The sequence below is a fragment of the Pangasianodon hypophthalmus genome, chromosome 12 (assembly GCF_027358585.1).
Source record: "Pangasianodon hypophthalmus isolate fPanHyp1 chromosome 12, fPanHyp1.pri, whole genome shotgun sequence".
NCBI lineage: Eukaryota > Metazoa > Chordata > Actinopteri > Siluriformes > Pangasiidae > Pangasianodon > Pangasianodon hypophthalmus.
This window is the reverse complement of record NC_069721.1, coordinates 1,240,318-1,260,399: the sequence shown is the minus strand read 5'-3', so window position 1 is coordinate 1,260,399 and position 20,082 is coordinate 1,240,318. Positions and strand designations below refer to the sequence as shown.

The window sequence follows — 20,082 nt, the reverse complement described above, 5'->3', positions numbered from 1 at the left end:
ACGGGTCACTATAAAATAAGCCTTCGAATATAATGAAATGAAATGTTTCCACTTATAAAGATCAGTAAACAGTAATCAAGTTTTAAAAATGCATCAGCAGTGTAAGGTACACTTTGTACAGTTTTATAAGAAATTAGGTGGTATGTTTTACTGAGCATGTTGGAGAATCTGAGACTCTGACTGTCGCACTCGCTTCTGTTTTTGCAGTTAAACCCAGCAGACTTCATTATGTGTTTTTGACTGATAAAGTGGTGTGTTATGTAGTATTACTTTCTTTACTGGCATACAAACCTTTTTCTGTAACATTTAATTTTTTGTTGGAAAATGAATGTTTCAAAATCTAAAATGTTTTTGTACTTATTCAATAATGCAGAAGTCATACTGTACACAGCAGACTTCACCTACAATTCTGAGTGTTGCCACATTCAGAAGTATTCTGATGATAATGTGATTGTTGCATGTATCAGGAATGGTCAGGAAGAGGAGTACAGAGCCCTGATAAAATCCTTCAGTGACTGGAGTCACAAAAACTGCCTCCTAGTAAACACCTCTAAAACCAAGGAGATGGTAGTGGATTTTCGAAGGGCTAAACCCCCTCCTTATCCAGTCAGCATCTATGGTGCGGACATTGAAGTGGTGCCAGCCTACAGATATCTAGGTGTGCACCTGGACAATAAGTTGGACTGGTCACTTCACACAGATGTACAGTATAAAAAAGGGCAGAGACTGCTTTTTCTCCTAAGACGGCTTAGGTCCTTCGACATCTGCAGGAAGATGCTACATATGTTTTACAAAACTACAGTAGCAAGTGTGCTGTTTTATGCTGCAGTCTGCTGGGAGGCAGCATAAAGCAGAAGGATGCAAGGCGGGTGGACAAACTGGTGCAAAAAGCTTCTTCAGTGACTGGAATGAGGTCTGAATCACTGGAGGCCGTGGTGGAAAGATGCACACAGAAAAAGCTAGAGGCCATTCTGGAATATCCTGACCATCCCCTACACAACACCCTGATGGACCAGAGAAGCAGCTGCAGTGGACAACTCACCTCACTGCGCTGCAGGACTGAACGATACAGGAGATCCTTCATCCCCACTGCCATCAGCCTCTACAACACCTTAGCCAATGGCAGATGACTAATCACTACTCTCATTACTTTACTACTCTCACTAATTTCTACTACTCTCACTACTTTCTTTCTTACTTATCTACAAGACTACCTGAATTTAATAAAGTTTATCTTATCTTATCTTATAAAATAAACATCTATAACAACGTTGTATTTTAACAAAATTAGAGTGCCTAAGACTACACAGTACTCAGTCTCTGGGGTGCAACAGACTAGCGTGTCCGGCTGTTCACCGAAAGGTTGATGGTTCAAGCCCACCCACTTCTTTATGGGCAGAGGTGGCTGAACGGTTAAGGCTATGGATAACTGAATGGAAGGTTCGGCGTTCAAGCCCCAGCACAAGCTGCTGCTGTTGGGCACTTGAACAAGGCCCTTAACCACATCTGCTGTATGATGGCTGACCCCAGCTTCCTAGAAAGCTGGGATATGTGAAAGAACTGCATTTCATTGGCTCTGTACTCATACTGCACAATGATAATAAAGTTGAATCTTAAACAGAGTAAACTGTTTAACTACTCAGTATGTAGTTAAAACCATTGAAAACCAGTTTCAAACCCCCCAACCAGCACCACCCCCCGGGAACCCAGACAGCACCTAAGCCCTCGGGAAAACCCTGGTATTATTTACTGTATTTCCAAACTTTCAGTTTCAGCATATTTGACTGTAACTTGGCAGATTATGATGATGCGCTGTCAGCACAATCACTAAGTGTGGATTTAAGTGCATGTAGTGAGGAGTTAATATTGTATCAGACGCAACTACAGACTTCAACACTGTTCAGAAGTTATTTTAGAATTATGCGCAGAGGCGTGTCTCAGTTACACTCGACTCTGATGTTGCACTTAAACGCATGTTTCTCACGTGATATCGGCACGAGTGAGGAGCGGGGTTAAGTCTCGCTCCACTGTCTGACAGTTTGATGTAACCACAACACATCACGCTGAAATTTGTATTCTGGCTGTAAATACAATCACAAACACTATGGAATGTCATTCAAGGACAATATTAAATACATAAATATGACACAGATGAGCCAATTGACATTTGAAACTGGAATGAGTGACAGTTGCATAAGTGTCTCGAACTCTCCTATATTAACTGGCACTGCCTGGAATCCCTTTCCCCTTCCTCCATCTCACATGCTCTTGAATGGGGCGATGTTGTTCCCAATCCTCAGAATCACAGAGTCAGCAAACAGATGCTGCAAAATTTCTTGAGTTTCTGTTGTTCTCTTGGTGGATTACAGGTATTTTTAATTATCATAACTACCAGAACAACACCAGTAAAGCCTAACAAAGCTAATTTTGTCTAAGGGTCTGAAGACATTGTATGTGCAGTGGGCCGCACAGCAGCGCAGACTATTCCTAACATCACTGTTCTCAACAGAAAAAGAAATCTGAATGCTATACAGCTGAATGCTATAGAATCAAGCAGTGCTACACGTGTTGAAAGAACGTTGAGTACGAGCATCTGAGTCATTTTTGATTTTATTAGAGTTTTAACTTTAAGTCTATAATATCAAAGTGAAGTTATCTAGTGTTCAATGATTGGGATTTGAATACAAGTCTTTCGGCTATCCAAGTAAGAACATCCACAGTCACCTTTAGGGTGTCCGGAAATGCTTGTATTCCTGTCTTTTTTAGGCTATAGGTTCTGGACAATTAAATAATTAATCTTTTTTTATGTTAAATAGAAAGCAGGGAAAATACTGCAATACAGCACAAACCTAGAGAATGGAATAGTCATGATTGCAGAATGGACTGCATCCTATATTCCTTTTTAAGATACCTGAGATTTAATTCAATTAAATTTTACTTTATTTGTATAGCGCTTTTAACAACGGACACTGCCAGCTTTAAAGAAATATATAAATTCCGGATATAAATTTTAAATTTACAAATTTATCTCTAATGATCAAGCCAGAGGTGACAGTGAGGAAAAACTCCCTGAGACAATATGAGGAAGAAACCTTGAGAGGAACCAGACTCCAAAGGGAACCCATCCTCATCTGGGCGCAATGGATAGTGCGATTATAAATAAATCCCTTCTATAACTGTGTACTATGGAGTCAAAAAGTGCAATTGTGTAAACAGGAACTTATGAGAAACTTATGATTATAAGCGTTAGAGTTGTTTCTGAATTCATTGCAGTTTTAACATGAAGTCTATTTTGTTGAAGTAACTGTTCACTGATGGATACTTGTGCAAATCTATTTGTAGAAATTCCAGTAGTAAAGCTATCTTCATGGTTTCTATATGATACCACAGTACCACAGGTTCCTCAGTAATGTCACTGATCTTTAGGCTGTCTGTATGGGGCCATCCTCAGCAGCAGCGAGTGATTTTCAAGTGAGATAATGTAAATGTATGTATGCAAAATCCCAAGTTGCTTCATATTCACTATACATGCTACATAGGGTATAATATAATGGCACTGTAATGCCTATATAGTCCACTAGATGAGCAATTAAATAACATTTGAAATTCCACTTCAGCAAAAAAGAGTGACTGATTATGCCTGTTTGAAATTGTTTAAAACATGCAATAACATTTTTTAAATGTATCTGCATATTAGTTCTATAATTTATTATGGAAAATCACAAAATGATGTTCCTAAAAGTAATATTACATTAGAAGTAAACTCTCTCAAACATGTACTCTCCTCTGGCTTCTATACTCATGTCCCCACACCAACTTTTCTCTCTCTCTCTCTCTCTCTCTCTCTCTCTCACACACACACACACACACACACACTATAAGAATTGTTTAATATAAAACAAAAATTTGTTGAAACACCTACCTACAGCGATAACATACAGAAGAATCAGAAATGACCCCAGTAGCGGACCTACCACAATCAACACTTTCCCTAGAGTGTCTGTTTTATACCAGCGATCCAAAAGAATAGCTAGACAATAACAAGAACAAAAAATGTTAGTATATTACACAAATACATACAGTGCTTTGTAAACAAAAATATCAAAAGCTTTGCTTAGAGAAATACAGAAGTAAAAACATATAAAGAAGTAAATAATGTATTAAAATGGGAAGTGGTAGCTCAGTGGTTAAGATGTTGGCCTTCTGCTTAGAAGGTTGAGAGTTGAAATCCCAGCACCACCAAGCTGCCCCTGCTGGGCCCTTGAGCAAGGCCCTTAACCCTCAACTGCTCAGTTGTATAAATGAGATAATTGTAAGTCACTCTGGATAAGGGTGTCTGCCAAATGCCAAAAATGTAAAATAAAATTACAATTTTAGATTTAGTAATCATTCAAGCAGTTGACTATCACATGAACTGCAGCAAGCAGCCTTAAGGCGAGACACAGCAGGCAAAAAAAAAAGGCATTTTTGTGCATACTGGTCAATTTTCAGATTTTGGTGTATTTTGCTTCTATAAAATGTGTTATTTAACACTGATACCATAAAAATGGCAAAAGTTCACATTTAAATGTTTATTTTTAGGCATTTGGTGTTCTTACGTCTGTCAATTTCCCCTAACTTTGTCATAATTTAGCATTTTTCAACCAGATGTATCTCTGCGATCGCTCTTGAAAACAGAGTGTTTAGTGCCATTGGAAAGCTCACTCCGTCTAGCACCATGATAGCTGGTCTAAATATCATCATTTCCTTTTTAGAGCTCACCAATAGTGAGAAACTACAGGTCGACGTAAACCAGGAGGCAGAATTTCATTGGCGATGTGATTCGCCGAAATGCGTCACATGATGTGTTCCGCTAGCTTGCAACAGAGACATCAATACAGTAAAAAGCGACGGGAAAAACACTGAAATTCCATGCAAAAGCATCAAAAACAGACGTAAGCAGTTATCCATAGCTTGAATAAGTAAGGAAAGTACGTGTAAAAAAGACTCTGTTCGAGAGAACGAGAAAACAAACAGACTAATTTGGGCCTCTCCTCTCTCCCTCCTGTCCTCTCTCTTCTCCACTTCTCCTCTATTTGCCCTCCTCTCATCACGTCTCTGTCTATAATATGATTCACACAAAGAAATCACATACAGTTTATATATAGTCAGTTGTGTAGTAGAGCTTTGGGGGAAATGATAAATGAATTACTGTTACAAAAGTGTTATTTCTAATCAGTAAATATGAAATTCTGCAATCAATATCTTTAAAAGCTGTTTTCTCAAAATGAGTGTTTTCAACACTCTGAACCAAAAATGTTAACTTGTGTAGCACTTACATAAGCCATACTTTCCATGATCATTCTTAGTTATATTCTGATGATTATTACAGAAGGATTTGTTCACACAGTGTTCTTTACATAACGTATTGTTATGGGGCTAGGCGATAAGATGTTCAAAAGTGTCACGCAGGCCCTGCTTGCCCGGGAGGACAATATATATGGTATGAAAGGAGCCAAGTGCGGAGACGGATCAAAAGACTCTGCCTAAAATGTGGCCGCCTAAAGCGGGACACAAACCGGAGAGCTAATTCTACTGTATGGGATTTGTGAGTGTTGCAGTGTTTGTGAAACTGGATCGGGAAGCTCAGATCCAACGGCTGAACTCAAAGCGCCGCAGCGCGGCGGAAAAACACAACTCAAAACTGGCCCTCCTTCTGGCCGAACTTAAAGGCACCAAATGAGACAAAAAATCTCTAACTTAAGATGGCTGAATCTTTATCTGGGAGTGAGGACTCTCAGTCTGTCCTCCTCTTTAGTTTTGTGCCTACTTCCTCTTTAATCCTGAGCTCCCTTTTCTTTCTTTCCCTCAATAATTTCTCTCCCTTTCCTTTTCTTTCTAAACCTAAATATTTTATTTTATTTCTTTTCTTCTCTTCTTTTTTTACATGTCAAAATCACCGATCAGAGTAGCGTGGCACTGCTCTGTTACCTGGCACAGATCTATGTCTGCACGCAGAGTGAGGCAATCAGAGGGCTTATAAAGAGGCGCGGCCAGGTGCTGCACGTTTACGCTGATTACCTTCTTGAGATCGTATTATAAAAGCCCGTGCAGGTGGCCGGGGATCTGCCTGAGAAGGCACCTGCCGTGTTACACGTATTGTATTAAAACCATGGTGATAATCAAGTTTTAATACAGGTTCATAATATTTTGAGATTTTTTTAATGAAAAAAGAAGATATCCAAAATCTGTTCTGTAAAAACTTTTAACTCTATGTTGTTAAAATGAAATAAAGATTTTAAATATAACTCTTTTCAATATCTAGATTTTTGTTTTCTAAATGTAGGTAAATAAGTGCATATTTAATCAGGTAGTATCTTATTTGCATATCTAAACATATTTTTTCAGAATGTGAAAAATAGTTGTAATAATGTATATAATTTATTGGTAAAGTTTCATGATAATATCTTCACATTAAAAAATTTCTCCTATTCTCCTGCAGTGTCTCGCCTTAATAAATAATTCAGCTGACTTGATGTGTTTTACTCAAATGAATTAAACTGCACTGGAGGAGATCTGAACTTGAATACTCTTGCTGGAGACACGTACATGTAAGTTTACTGCGTTCTTTGAGTGGTGTTACAATGGACCCACGTGATGATAAAGCAGGACAACTGTATCAGTAAAAGTGTAAGACTCCTTTCACTTTCAGTGAAAATGTACAGCACTCGTTGATGATATCAGTAATCTTGCACTTGAAAAATAAACAATTGTATTCATGTTATGTGGGAAATACAAAGTCTGTAATTTAAATAAAAACTCAAACCAAAAAAAAAGTGAAAATTTTGCCATCTCTGTAATGGTAACATTACCTTTACAGTTACATTGGTTTCAAAACATTTTCATGGTTTATTTGTTTTAATTTTTATGTCACAAAATCTAATTTGTTGCAACACTTGATGTGCAGTTACTGTGACAATGATACCTAGTTTCTGGAAGCAAGTTTTATTTAATGATTTTCATTTCAGTGTTAAACTGAAACCCAAACTGTATAATTAATAAGTAAATAGGAAAAAGGAGTGCTTCTAACATTCCAACCACTTGTTTTCTATTGGCTCATGGATCCACAGCGCAATATGCAGTTAGATTTCATCTAGATAAACTCAAGCATGAGCAAAAACGTCTCCAGGTTACGTATGTAACCATGGTTCCCCGAGGGAACGAGACGCTGCGTCACGAAACGCTATGGGAACGCCCCTGCGTGACCGCGCTCTGAATCACGTGTCTAATCCGTCCAATGGATGGGCGAGACGTCACGGGTGGGGTGACGTAGCGACCCGGAAGCATAAAAGCCCGAGCGGCGAGCCCCGCGTTAGCTTACTGGAAAATGAAGCAAGCGCCGCAGGGACGCCGAAAGTGTGGCACCGAGACGCAGCGTCTCGTTCCCTCGGGGAACCATGGTTACATACGTAACCTGGAGACGTTCCCCTTCAGGAACTCGAGCTGCGTCACGAAACGCTATGGGAACGAGTATACCCACGCCGCCAGACTTACAAGTCCCTGCCTCCAGGAGGAGGCAAGCCTAAGGCACAAGGACAGAGGAGCCGGGAGTGGCTCGGATATCTAGGTCATAAAACCTGGCAAAGGTCAGGGGCGTGGACCATCCCGCCGCTTTGCAGATGTCCTGTACGGACACACCTGCCAGAAAGGCCTTAGAGGCCGCCACCGCTCGGGTAGAGTGAGCCTTGACCCCCAGGGGACTGGGGAGACCAGAGGACTCGAAAGCCAGAGAAATGGATTCTACAATCCACCGGCTGAGGGTCTGCTTAGAAGCAGGAAAACCCCTCTTAGGGGGACCAAAGCAAACAAGCAACTGGTCCGCCTTTCTCCACAGGGCAGTTCTGTGGACGTACGCATCCAGTGCTCGCACTGGACACGTACAATTGAGCTTCCGATGGTCGGGCTCCCTAAAGGGAGGAGGACAGAAAGCCTGCAGCATGACCGACCGTGGTGCCGAGGAGGGGACTTTCGGTACGTACCCCGCTCGGGGGTACAAGAATGCTTTGGCCAAACCAGGCGCAAAGTCTAAATAGGAAGGGGCCACCGAGAGGGCCTGAAGATCCCCCACTCTCCTAAGAGAGGAAATTGCCAAGAGAAAGGCAGTTTTCAACGTCAGAAGACGGTCCGAAATCTCCTCTATGGGCTCGAAGGGGGGTTTGCAGAGAGCCTCTAAAACCACGGCCAGGTCCCACGAGGGGACCCGAGATCGAGCTGGAGGTCTGATCCTCAGCGCACCGCGGAGGAAATGTGTCACCCAGGGGTGCCTGCCCACTGACTGGCCATCGAGAGGGGCGTGGCAGGCCGCAATAGCCGCCACGTACACCTTCAGGGTGGAGTGGGTCAGTCCCGCGGAGAGGCGGGCCTGCAAGAACTCCAGCACTGTACCAACTGGGCAGTGAACAGGGTCAAGCCGGCGGTCTCCGCACCAGGAAGTGAAAAGTTTCCACTTCAGGGCGTACAGTTTCCTCGTAGAGGGAGCTCTGGACTGGAGGATGGTCTCCACAACCTCGGTTTAGAGACCGGAAGCGCGGAGTTGTGCCCCCTCAGAGGCCACACCCACAGCTTCCACAGCTCCGGGCGGGGGTGAAGATGGCCCCCCGCCTGTGAGAGGAGATCCCTCCTGATCGGAATCTCCCATGGGGAGCCGTCTAGGAGGGAAATCAGGTCCGAGAACCATACTCGGCCCGGCCAGAACGGGGCTACTAACAGTAGACGAATTCCGTCCCGGCGCACTCTCTCCAGAACTCCCGGGAGCAGAGCGACTGGAGGAAAGGCGTACAGACGCAGCCTCGGCCACGGCTGTACCATGGCATCCAGTCCAAGAGGAGCTGGATGAATCAGAGAGAACCAAAGGGGACAGTGCGACGTCTCCTGCGTCGCAAACAGATCCACCTGGGCTCTGCCGAACATAGGCCATATGAGCTCCACCACCTCGGGGTGGAGTCTCCATTCCCCGGGCACCGGCCCCTGCCTCGACAGGGTGTCCGCTCCCACGTTGAGATGACCAGGGATGTAGGCCGCTCTCAATGAGAGGAGGTTCCCTTGGGACCACACAAGGATCTGGAGCGCCAGCCTGTAAAGGGGGCGCGAACGCAGACCTCCCTGGCGGTTGATGTAAGAGACCATCGTCGTGTTGTCGGTGCGCACCAACACGTGGCGGCCTCTTAGGTCTGGGAGAAAGTGTTAGAAACAAGTGCTAGAAACACGGCCAGCATCTCCAGGCGGTTGATGTGCCAAGTGAGATGGCGGCCGCTCCACAGACCACGGGCAGGACGGCCACTCATGACCGCTCCCCATCCGGTGAGGGACGCATCCGTCACTAGCACTACGCGGCGACCAGGAGCTTCCAGGACCGGGCCCTGAGACAAGAACCCAGGTTCTCTCCACACAGCTAAGGCACGGCGGCATCGCCGCGTGACCTTGATCATGCGGAGCGGGTTTCCTCTGTTTCGGAAAAACCCCCTGGTCTTGAGCCACCACTGTAGGGGTCTCATGTGCAGCAGGCCAAACGGTATCACGTTGGACGCAGCTGCCAATAGGCCCAGCAGTCTCTGAAACTGCTTTACAGTGAGTGACCGGCCTACTTTCGCTCTCGCGACCGCTGTGAGGACCGACTCGATCCGAGCAGGAGACAAACGTGCCTGCATCGTGGTCGAATCCCACACGACGCCTAGATAAGCAGTTCTCTGAGCTGGAGAAAGCACGCTTTTCTCGGCGTTTAGTCTTAACCCCAGTTCCTTCATATGGGCGAGAACGGCACCTCGATGCCGAGCCGCCATCTGCTCTGAATGAGCTAAAATCAACCAGTCGTCGATATAGTTCAGTATGCGGATGCCCTGTAGTCGCATAGGAGCCAGGGCAGCATCCACGCACTTCGTGAAGGTGCGGGGTGAGAGTGCTAGGCCGAAGGGAAGAACCCGATACTGGTAAGCTTCGCCCCCGAAAGCGAACCTCAGGAACTTCCTGTGCGGGGGAAGGATGGAGATGTGGAAATACGCTTCTTTTAGGTCGATCGTGACGAACCAGTCCTCGGACCTGATCTGAGACACGACCTGAGTGACCGTAAGCATCCTGAACTTCAGTCGAGCGACTGAGAGGTTCAATTGCCGCAAGTCCAAAATGGGACGCAGCCCTCCCCCCTTCTTGGGAACAATGAAGTACCGGCTGTAGAACCCTGACTCCCTGTCGTGAGGAGGGACCACCTTGATGGCCTCCTTCCTCAGGAGAGTACGTACTTCCTGCTCCAATACCAGAGCCTGCTCGGGACCCACCACAGTGGGAAGAACCCCAGAAAAACGAGGTGGAGGCGAGCCGAACTGAATTCGGTAGCCTCTTTCTACAGTACGCAGGACCCAATGAGACACATTCGGCAGAAGTTTCCACGCTGCCAGAAAGCTCACTAAGGGAATCAGTCTCTCGAGACTGACCTCTGGTGTAATAGAAGCGGTTAGCTGGGTGCCCTGAGGCGGTGAACCAACATGGGGGAAATGAGCTAACCGCTGCGAAGGCCTCAGGAGAGGCCGCGAGCCTCCCAGACCCGCTACGTTGCCGGGCGAGAACTGGGAGAGGCGCTCGCCGGAGACCGCTGCGCCCTGAAGTACCATAGGTGGCAGGGTTGGCAGATCGACCTCCTGAGGGCACTGGGGGGACCCGGGCACCGTAAGATGAGGTGTACGCCGCGTCGCCCCGAGTGCCCGCCCTCGGAAGCCCTGGGCCAAAACCATCAGGGCTTCTTAGCCGCGGCCCTTCTGGACATGAGGACGGTCCTCAGATCCGCCTTAGTGCCCGAAGGGCCGGGCCCAGAGCGTCGTCGCGACTCCTGCTCCCGCCTCGGGGGAGCACGGGAGGCGACGCTCTGCTTTTGGGCCTCCCTGTAGGAGGGGGCCGTACACGGAGGGGGCTGCCCCCGCCCGGCAGCCCCACGAGCTAGAGAGCGACGGGGGAGGAACCGCTGGAACGCCGCCTGAGCACGGGCCTGCTGATATCTCTCGACGACGGAGTCTACCACATCGCCAAACAGGCCCGAGGGAGTAAGCGGGGCGTCCATGAGCACGACCCTGTCCTTCTCTTTCATATCGGACAGGGTCAGCCAGAGATGCCTCTCCGCCGCCACCAGGACTGCCATAGACCGACCGAGGGACAGATCAGCGGCCCGCCTGAGCTCCGCTACCTGCTCAGACGTACTCTCCCCCTGCTCATCCAGCTCTTTAAGCAGGTCAGCCTGGTACGCCTGTAACACCGCCATGGTGTGCAGACACGCACCGGCCTGACCTGCTGCTGTGTACGCCTTGCCTACCAGCGTTGAGGTGGTCCGCAGCGGCTTGGTAGGCAACGCCGGAGCCTTCAGGGACGATGCAGCAGCAGGGGACAGATAGCTGGCTAGCGTCTGTTCAACCCTGGGCATCGTCCTGTAGCCGGAGTAGTCCAGCCCCGCCACTTTAGCGTAATGGGAAGACGTGGGGCTGAACAACCGGGCCGAAAATGGCCTATTCCAGGACCTCCTCAGTGTGGAGGTCCGGAAAAAAGGGCAGGCTCCGGGGCGGAGGTGGCGGCCTACTGAGCAAAAAACGCTCCTCCAGTCTAGAGCCCTGAGGCTCAGGCCGTGACTCAGCGGGCCAGTCAATGCTAAGCTTAGCGACTGCCCGTGCAACCACCTCGAGCAGCTCCCCGTATTGAGGAGACTGCGGCTCAGGGTCGACGCTCTCCACATCGACCTCCTCGGAGGACGATAGGTGGAGCGCCGAGTCCGCTCCCCGGGGGGAAGAAACCGCAGAGCGTGCTTCCGAGCCCAGGGAGGGGACAGAGGACCTGGAGGGTGAGGAAGGACAAAGGGACGGGCCCGTCTCCATTCCCTCCTCCAGGTCCATCTGCGAGCCCCACGAGCGCAACCGCCGCTCTGCCTCGGCAGAAGCGGGGCCGGCACTGCGAGGCACGCTAGTGAGGGCTCCCTCCTCAAAGAGAGCCCAGCGGGAGCGGAGAGTGCGCAGCAGTAAACGCTCGCAATGTGCGCAGCCGGCTCCCTCGAGAGCCGACTGAACATGCTCCGCTCCCAAACAGGCAACGCACAGACTGTGTGTATCCCCGCCCGTAATAAATCGCGGACAGGGAGGAACACACGGCCTGAAGCGCTGCCCGCTCTCGCCTTTCGTCTTATCCTTGGCTTTAGGCATGCCAACGATAAAACACCAAAAGACAAAAATAGAGAGACAATAAACACAGAGCGCTTGCTGAAAACAGGAAGCTAACGCGGGGCTCGCCGCTCAGGCTTTTATGCTTCCGGGTCGCTACGTCACCCCGCCCGTGACGTCTCGCCCATCCATTGGACGGATTAGACACGTGATTCAGAGCGCGGTCACGCGGGGGCGTTCCCATAGCGTTTCGTGACGCAGCTCGAGTTCCTGAAGGGGAACCTGTGCTTTCTCCTTAGGAAAATCAACATATTTGTTGCTTGCTTTCTGTGTTTTTTTTAAAATGTATTTTGGAGAACATAGTAGGCAATTACCATACAGTCTTAGACAATTCAGAACCCTTAAAAGTTCTATGGAGAACTCTTTACTGGAGTTTTTTTTTTTTTTTGCTTTAATCATCAAATGAACCCTAAAAAAATCCTTGAAGACCATTTTTTTCAATGAATATTTTCTAAAAAAGTGAGCATATCCTTGCCTTCTCCTTCTTGTATGTTTGAACAATTTGTTTGATTATTGGAATTTTTTTGTTCTTGAGATCCAGCTCAAGTAATCCAGAACAAAAAAAAAATCATAGTAGTTACTAATATAATCACTAAGTTTAGGCACAACATCCTGCTTCTGATGAATCTGTTACAGGCAAGAGTACACACTAAGACCCCTATGGTGTCGTGTTCTGAAACAGACTGACTGGAAGTACAAGGGCATTGTGTCCTGGTCATGCTTCTGACAAGAGACCTGTTCGCACTTAGCAGTGGCCATGCCAAGTAATTCTCACCACTCAATGTGCTGATTCCCTCCTGCTATACAGACCTCAACAAGGTATTTAGTAAGAGTAGAGAAACTAAACAATCTTCACATGAGAAACAGTAGAACTCTTACAAGGTATCGTATCTCTGTACAATCCTCTCTCCTATGAGGAAACTAAGGCTGTGGAAGAGTATATTCAAGAAGCTCTATAACAGGGGTTCATCTGTTCATCAACACCTCCTGTGTCAGCCCAAGACCTTTGGCTACGCCTGCCTTGCTGCAATCTGAACCCCAGATTTGTGAGACCATGTAAAATAACATTGTAAGATCAACCAGGTAATGTTCTGATTGCAACTACTCAGACTATTGTTCCATAGCTCTTTGCTTACGTGATTCGTAGCCATCGAAAAAACACAGTGCTTGCTGACAATTACCCCCTACACTGTGCATTGGACAAAAAGGGGTCAAAAGTAATATCTTGTGGACGAGAAAAAGTACAGCCCTGAGGAGAGGAGCTGGGTACCATCCACTGACATATTTGATTAAGAGTAATGGTTGTGCAATATTTTCTTTTCTATATGTTAATAAAGTTTGGGAAATTTTACAACAAAAATCTGATTGATGCTTTTTCAGAACTTTGTCCTGGATTTGTTTTGATTGCTCCTTTGTCTTCATGATGCTGTGGGTTTGGGTATGTTCTCTTACAAACTCTCGGTACTTCCAGGAACAGGGGCATTTATATCACATGACATTTTAATTGCACAGAGGTTGACTTAATTGAATTAATTATCTAACTTATGGTGGTACCTGGTTGAGAGCAGAACTAATTCACTGGTTTCACAGCACTGTGAGTGAAATATATTTTTAATCATTTTGTACATAAGTTTGTACATAAGTTTGCCTGTGATTTGAACCCTGTCTGTTTAACTATAAGTTATTCTGCTATTTTGGATGCTGTTATTAAACTGCTTGTGACTGAATCCAAACAGCTCTGCCATTCGATGACAACCATACTGTCTATAACAGAAGTCCTTTCTTTCTTTTTTGATAAGGAAAATCAGACCTGTGCATTTTATACTATGGAGCAGCCCCAACCATGGTGTTAAACCAAAACAATAGACTTTTTTCTTCTTTTCAGCAACTTTGCAAGATGTGACAAAGGACAATAGACCAAGATGATGGCTAATTAGCTCCTGCCAATTACTTTAATTTGCATCTTAGAAATTTAAAAAATGGTGACTAATTCTTCATCTTCTCTAAAAATATAGTGCTCAAGATGAGTGTTAGCACATGATTTTAAAATTATTTTATTCTTTAATTAGTTCCTTTCTTAACTTTTCACTTTATACAAGTATGAAGTAATGTCTTGCAGATGGTAATGGTGTAATGGTTTGATGTATACTCACGTAAATAAGCAACAAGAGTTATCACAACAAATTGTAGTAGAATTGCCAAGCGGTTAATTAATTGGTGGAGAAAATCTGGAAAATAATAAGGACACAGTATGTACTGATTAGGCCAGTGTTTTCTAAATCCCACATACAGGCCACATTTTTACTAATTCCCAGCTCCGAAAAGCCTAAATAAAGTAATCAAAATACTGATGACCTGGTGCAGGTGTTTTCAGAGCTAGCAGAAAGCAAAAGGTGGACCTGTGGCAGGTATTCAAACTGTGGAAGAAATTCTAGGAGGGGTACAGGTGAGGGGTGAAAAGTAAAATACCAAAAATTAAATATTTAAATGACTTTAAAAGACTTGCAAACCTTTATGTGACCTGCAGCTGAGCCAATCAACATACAGTACTCTGCAAAACTCTTTTTTCCTTTTTTTACACCTCTGCTAAAAAAAATGGAGGTATTATGTTTTCAAGTTGTCTGTGCCTCCATCTGAGTTTGTGGTATGAAGAGACTTTTGCACAGTACCATATGAGTCTGAAATGACCGACAGTATCTCCCCCTTTTCCCCATCTCACTTCAGTAAACCTTCTGCCAGTTCTCTTGTCTCTTCCAATTTCCCCACTTAAAAACATGATGCAGCGCCCTCACTTTCTGTCACACTAAATGATAATGTGAAATAAAATCTAGCAATATATGTTTGACTTCCTGGCTCAGATAAGACATCATTAAATATATTTATTAGAGATGTACAGAAAACCTTCTGCCAAAAAGCATCAAAAAATGTCACTATTTGGTTTTCAGATGAAAGAGAAAAAATGTCACATTAAATAGGCTCCAACAAAGTGTCAAATCTAAAACTTTACAATTAATTGTAATGGTAGTGATACTTAAAAGTGATACTTATTTCCTGCTCTGCTACGTAACATTACATGGTTTATATAAAGAAAATTAGACAAATGATTTGTTAAAGGATTATATCGAAAATGTGTTGCGTTTACTGCATTTACCCGCCTACCTGCCCACACACACACACACACACACACACACATATACATATACACACACAGTGCAGGACTATGCATTGTTCTGGCATGGGTTTGGCACCATGAATAAACTGGAAAGTGGGCCTCATGGCCCAGCATTGAGAATTTTAAAAAGTACCATAGATTTTTTTATCTTCGTTTTTTTTCTTTATTACTTAATTAAAGCTGCAAATAGATTATTATTTAACATTTTTAGCTACATATTTGCATAATGCGAACAACAAGTTCTCACAGGACCACTGATCATCAAATCATACCTTGAAATGTTTTCAAATGGAGAGCAATCCAAAGTAGGAAAAGGATCCTAACAAAATTAAGTGCTGAACAAGTTGCTGCTTCAGTAAAAAACCCTGGAGGAAAGATCAAATAATTAATTAATGTATTGCAGCCAAATAAAGAAATTGTTAGATCAACAACCCACTGAGTTTAAAAAGACACAATATTGTCTCTTTACTCCAGAACTGTACCAAACAACCTAGAATTACTATTACTGTCAATTAGCATTAACGAAATTCAGTTATAAAATTTCCTTTAATTTTTAGGATTTTAAATGTTAGTGGCACCTCTGAATTTATGTCTTTCATGTATCCTCTTTGGCAGCCCAGCGATGTGTTCTCTATAATAATGGTGATGGATATGGGGGAGACAACAAGGGGTTGAATGTCTTTGGGTTACAACCTTAACCCCAGTTATCTGGAGGCAAAGGTGAGGTATCTTCGCGTTGTCCCTCAGAAGCAATATTCCATTACGCCAGCCAAGATTGGCAGATATGATGTGTGCATTTCAGAGGCAGGACTTACTCCTGCCTTTTCCTGTATTGTCACCTAGACAGTCTATATAAGCACACCTCACAGTCATAACTCAAATTTCTCTTTCAAGAATTTACTTGAGTCAGGATATTGTGACTTCCAAATTGCAGGACAAACTTATCTCATAGACCAAGACTGAACGTAGAAAATCAGACTGGTGTGTCTGTTTGTGAGCTCACACTAAGTACAGAATGCACCAGAGTGGGTTTAATCAAAACTATGTCAAACCCATAAAACCTAAACCTCAGGTCCAGGACATGGCCGTTCCCCCAGTGGAGTGGGCGCGCAAGCCTGTGGGAGGCTGTAGTCCCTTTTGGGAATAAGCTGAGACTATAGCTTCCATGATCCAATGCCAGACATGGTGTTTCATGATCAGTCACCCCATGAGACAAACAGTTTGTCAGATTTCCTGATCCCCGCTGTCCTGTAAACATAAGTCCAGAGTGTGCGGACAGGGCAAAGAGCATTTGACTGTTCTTGCCCTTCAGAAGCAAAGAGAGGGAGATAAAAGGTCAATAATATAATCACCTGGCATGTCAGTGATGTGTCTGTAACTCTGGGGATGAATGTAGGATTAGGTTCCAGTAAAACCTGAACCTTGTCCCGTAGAAATTGCATACATGGTGAGTTTACCAACATGGTTCCCAGTGTGGATGCCACTAACGCACTTTGCTGAAGCCAGTGCCAGCAGCATCACCATTTTCAAAGAAAGTGCTTTAAGATCCAACTGATCCAGAGGCTTGAATAGAGAGTCTGATAATACCTCCAGCACCATAGCCAAGTCCCTTGAAGTGATCAAAGGTTTAGATGCAGGGTGGAGTCAAGGAGCCCCTCGCGTGAATCCGCAAATAAGGGAGTGTCAGCCCACTGTTGTGTTCCCAAACCCTACATGACAAACCAAAATGGCAGCCAGGTATACCTTAATGGTAGAGAAGGTTTTGCCCTTATCTAGTAGTTCCTGTAGAAACAGGACATTGGAAGGCAACTGAGCCTGAGGCCATGCACCACTCCTCAAACAGGTTCCATGTGCCATTATAGATTGATTTCGTAGATGATGCTCTTGTATTCTTCTGAATGGTCATAATAATGCTATCATGTAGCCAGGCTATGGTCAGATTTAACCTCTCACACACCAGGCCCAGAGTGCCAGGCCTTCCAGATAAAATATTTCCCTGCGAGCCTGAGATAGGAGTTCTCTGCATCTAAGGAGGGGCCATGCCTCCGTCCCTGTACTCTGCTTAGAGTTTTGGCACAAACAAGTTGGTCTGCGGCCACTCATATGCAAGCACATCCACCCCCATCGGAGCATCCTGATTGTTTAGGGAATAAAACACAGGGCACTGCATGTTCTCTTTCGATGCAAAGAAATCTATTTCCACACTCCAGTAAATTGCCCATAGATGAGCCGTTACTTCATTGTGGAGCTTTCAGTCTCCATAACGTTGATTGCCTCTGAACAGTAAATCTATCCAGATTCATCACACCAGGAACATTAGTGGCTCTCAAGTGACAGGAACCACGAGCTGCTCCACAGAGTCAGTTTGTGTGCCAATATGTGCAGTCGGCATCCTTCAAAGCGTCCCTTAAGTTGATGTATGTGAACCAATCACCTGGATGCACACAGCGGATAAGAGCTGCATGTGTTAGCATTCTGAACTTGTTCTTCCTCAGATACTGTTCAGCGCACATAGGTGAGGCCAGAAAACACCTAGAAAATAGAAGCCAAAATGGCTTACCTCATGAGGTACTGGCCTTATCAGCCTGGCTTTTTGTGTCACATTGGGGTTGAAGGACTTCTTAACCTATGTGCCTCTAGGCTCTGAAGGCTTGTTTGGGCAGTGAGTGGAGGCTTGAGGTAGTGGCTATCGCTTAGGGATCTAGTAGGCTGGTGGACGGGCTACAGCCTGAGCGAACATCTGCTGAGGTGTCTGGGAGGGAGCCATTTGCTTCCTGGGGAGTTACAATTTAAGCAATATTCATTGAAGAACTGCACATCTTTGAAGGCGCAGGCAGAGGTCTGCTACCAGGCACATCTCGTCCCACAGTGCTGGGCTCGGTGAGGCTGTCATTTCTTCCTGACAGGCCATGAGCAAAGATGAAGCATTCAGGGCTCTGACAGACATGGCCACTGCTTTGTAGCATTTCTTAGTCATGGAGGACTTGAGACAACTGACCTTGGATGAAAAGGTAGAGACCCCCACAGTCATGGGGGACTTTTGAGTGGAATGGAGGCAGGATGCCACAAGGGGTTCTACTGGAGGTACAGTAAGTGGGCGAATCCACTGCCTTCCATATTGACCCAGTCAAATGCTGACCCACCCTAGATAGAATTTTTTTGTGGAAAATGGAGTGCTCCATGAATGAGTGGCTTCCACCAGGCATTCCGAGAAGCCTTGCAGGGCATTTCACTTTTGGCAGACATTTTCCCTGATGCTATGGGCTTTGTGGCCTGTGTGTGTAAAAGTCTCTCTGTTGACTTTGTCCTCTTAAGAACTGAGGTCAACAGACTCATCCACTGAGTCGGACCCGTCTTCTGCAGTGACACAATGAGCAGCCCCGAAGCTGTCTGCCCTAGGCATGAAGCACACATCAGTTGAGTGCCCATGCTCAATATCTTGTTCCCACAGATGTATGTCTTGGCTGGGGTTTTGCCCTTTTCCATTGTGGGGGGGTGGTTCTGCCATTGATATGTCCTCTTCAGAGCACAGAGTAGTGAAGTGGCTATACTGGCAATATAGAAGTTGACTAAACTTATAATTTTGTCAAGGCCGAACATGACCCTTGCTTTACATTTTTACATTTTTTGAAAATAGATACTTGCACAATTACGATCCAGTCCAGAATTATTGACACCCTTCAGGAGAGGCATGTTATTTTAACCAGGCAAAAATATATATAAAGAAATAAACATTACACACAATGACATTTTGTATGATAAATTAATGTCTATACATTTTATGGTATTTTTGATTATGTTTATATTGCTGCCACTGTTTTTAAGTGTTTCGTTTTTTTTTTTTTGTTGCCTTTGAATATGGTCTGTTTTCTGGAGTATAAATACACACACAATACAGAGCTCTTACTGAAGAAGATAAATATGGTTTCTGACTTTCACCAGTCAGGTAATGAATATAGAGGAGTACATTTTTTGAAATAAAACGTTTTTAAATGAAATTGTGGAGCAGTTAAAAAAATTGCACAAAATTGAGGGAGGCAAACAAATGGCTGAAAATTCATTCTGGAGTTTTAAAAACTGTAACTGTGAAAAGCAACACTTACCCTCAGTAAAACCCCAAAGGATGAAGACAATAGACATAGTAATATTAGGAGAAAGGACATGTGCACACTGTATAGCTAGGGCTCTTCTGCTGTCATCTAGAAACAAACAAAAAAAGAATATCTGTATAAGGTTTACTGTATTAAGTTGAAATGTAACGTTACCAAACTTCTGAAGAGATAAAATGAAGACCAGACTTACCATTATTTTTAAAACATGTAAAAGATAGGTAGCCTAAGATAAGTGATCCAATTACAAATCCAAGTATACACAAAACAAAAATTCCAATATGCATTGTGGAAAAACCTGCATGGCACAAACACGAGTTAATAAAGCATTATAACACTGTAATATTTGTGATGAAATAACATATTTTAAAATAATCACACCAACTTACTAATGGATGTGTCTTTAAGAAATACATTTTCATATTATAGTTATAATGCTTTTATACATATTACAGTTAAAATGCTTTTTTTTTTTTTTTTTTTTTTTAAATATAACTTCTTGGTGAATATGCTGCTTGCTTTAAACTGAAAAAATAAGTCAATTTGAGTAATCATTGATATTTTTATTACTTTC

The 20,082-nt window shown here is 44.4% G+C and overlaps 1 protein-coding gene and 1 long non-coding RNA gene across 2 annotated transcripts in view; both read right to left on the bottom strand.

Annotated features, from left to right (window-relative positions):
• LOC113536986 (uncharacterized) overlaps positions 1–20,082 on the bottom strand; it is a 132,669-nt gene that overhangs the window by 25,739 nt on the left and 86,848 nt on the right. The gene's annotated exons all lie outside the window — the stretch shown is intronic.
• On the bottom strand, positions 6,658–19,803 carry LOC128319472 (uncharacterized). The gene is made up of 5 exons (XR_008302925.1): positions 19,702–19,803; positions 19,503–19,598; positions 15,672–15,764; positions 14,381–14,455; positions 6,658–6,733 (listed from the first exon to the last, which is right to left on the bottom strand). It is a non-coding gene; the product is annotated as an uncharacterized LOC128319472 (long non-coding RNA).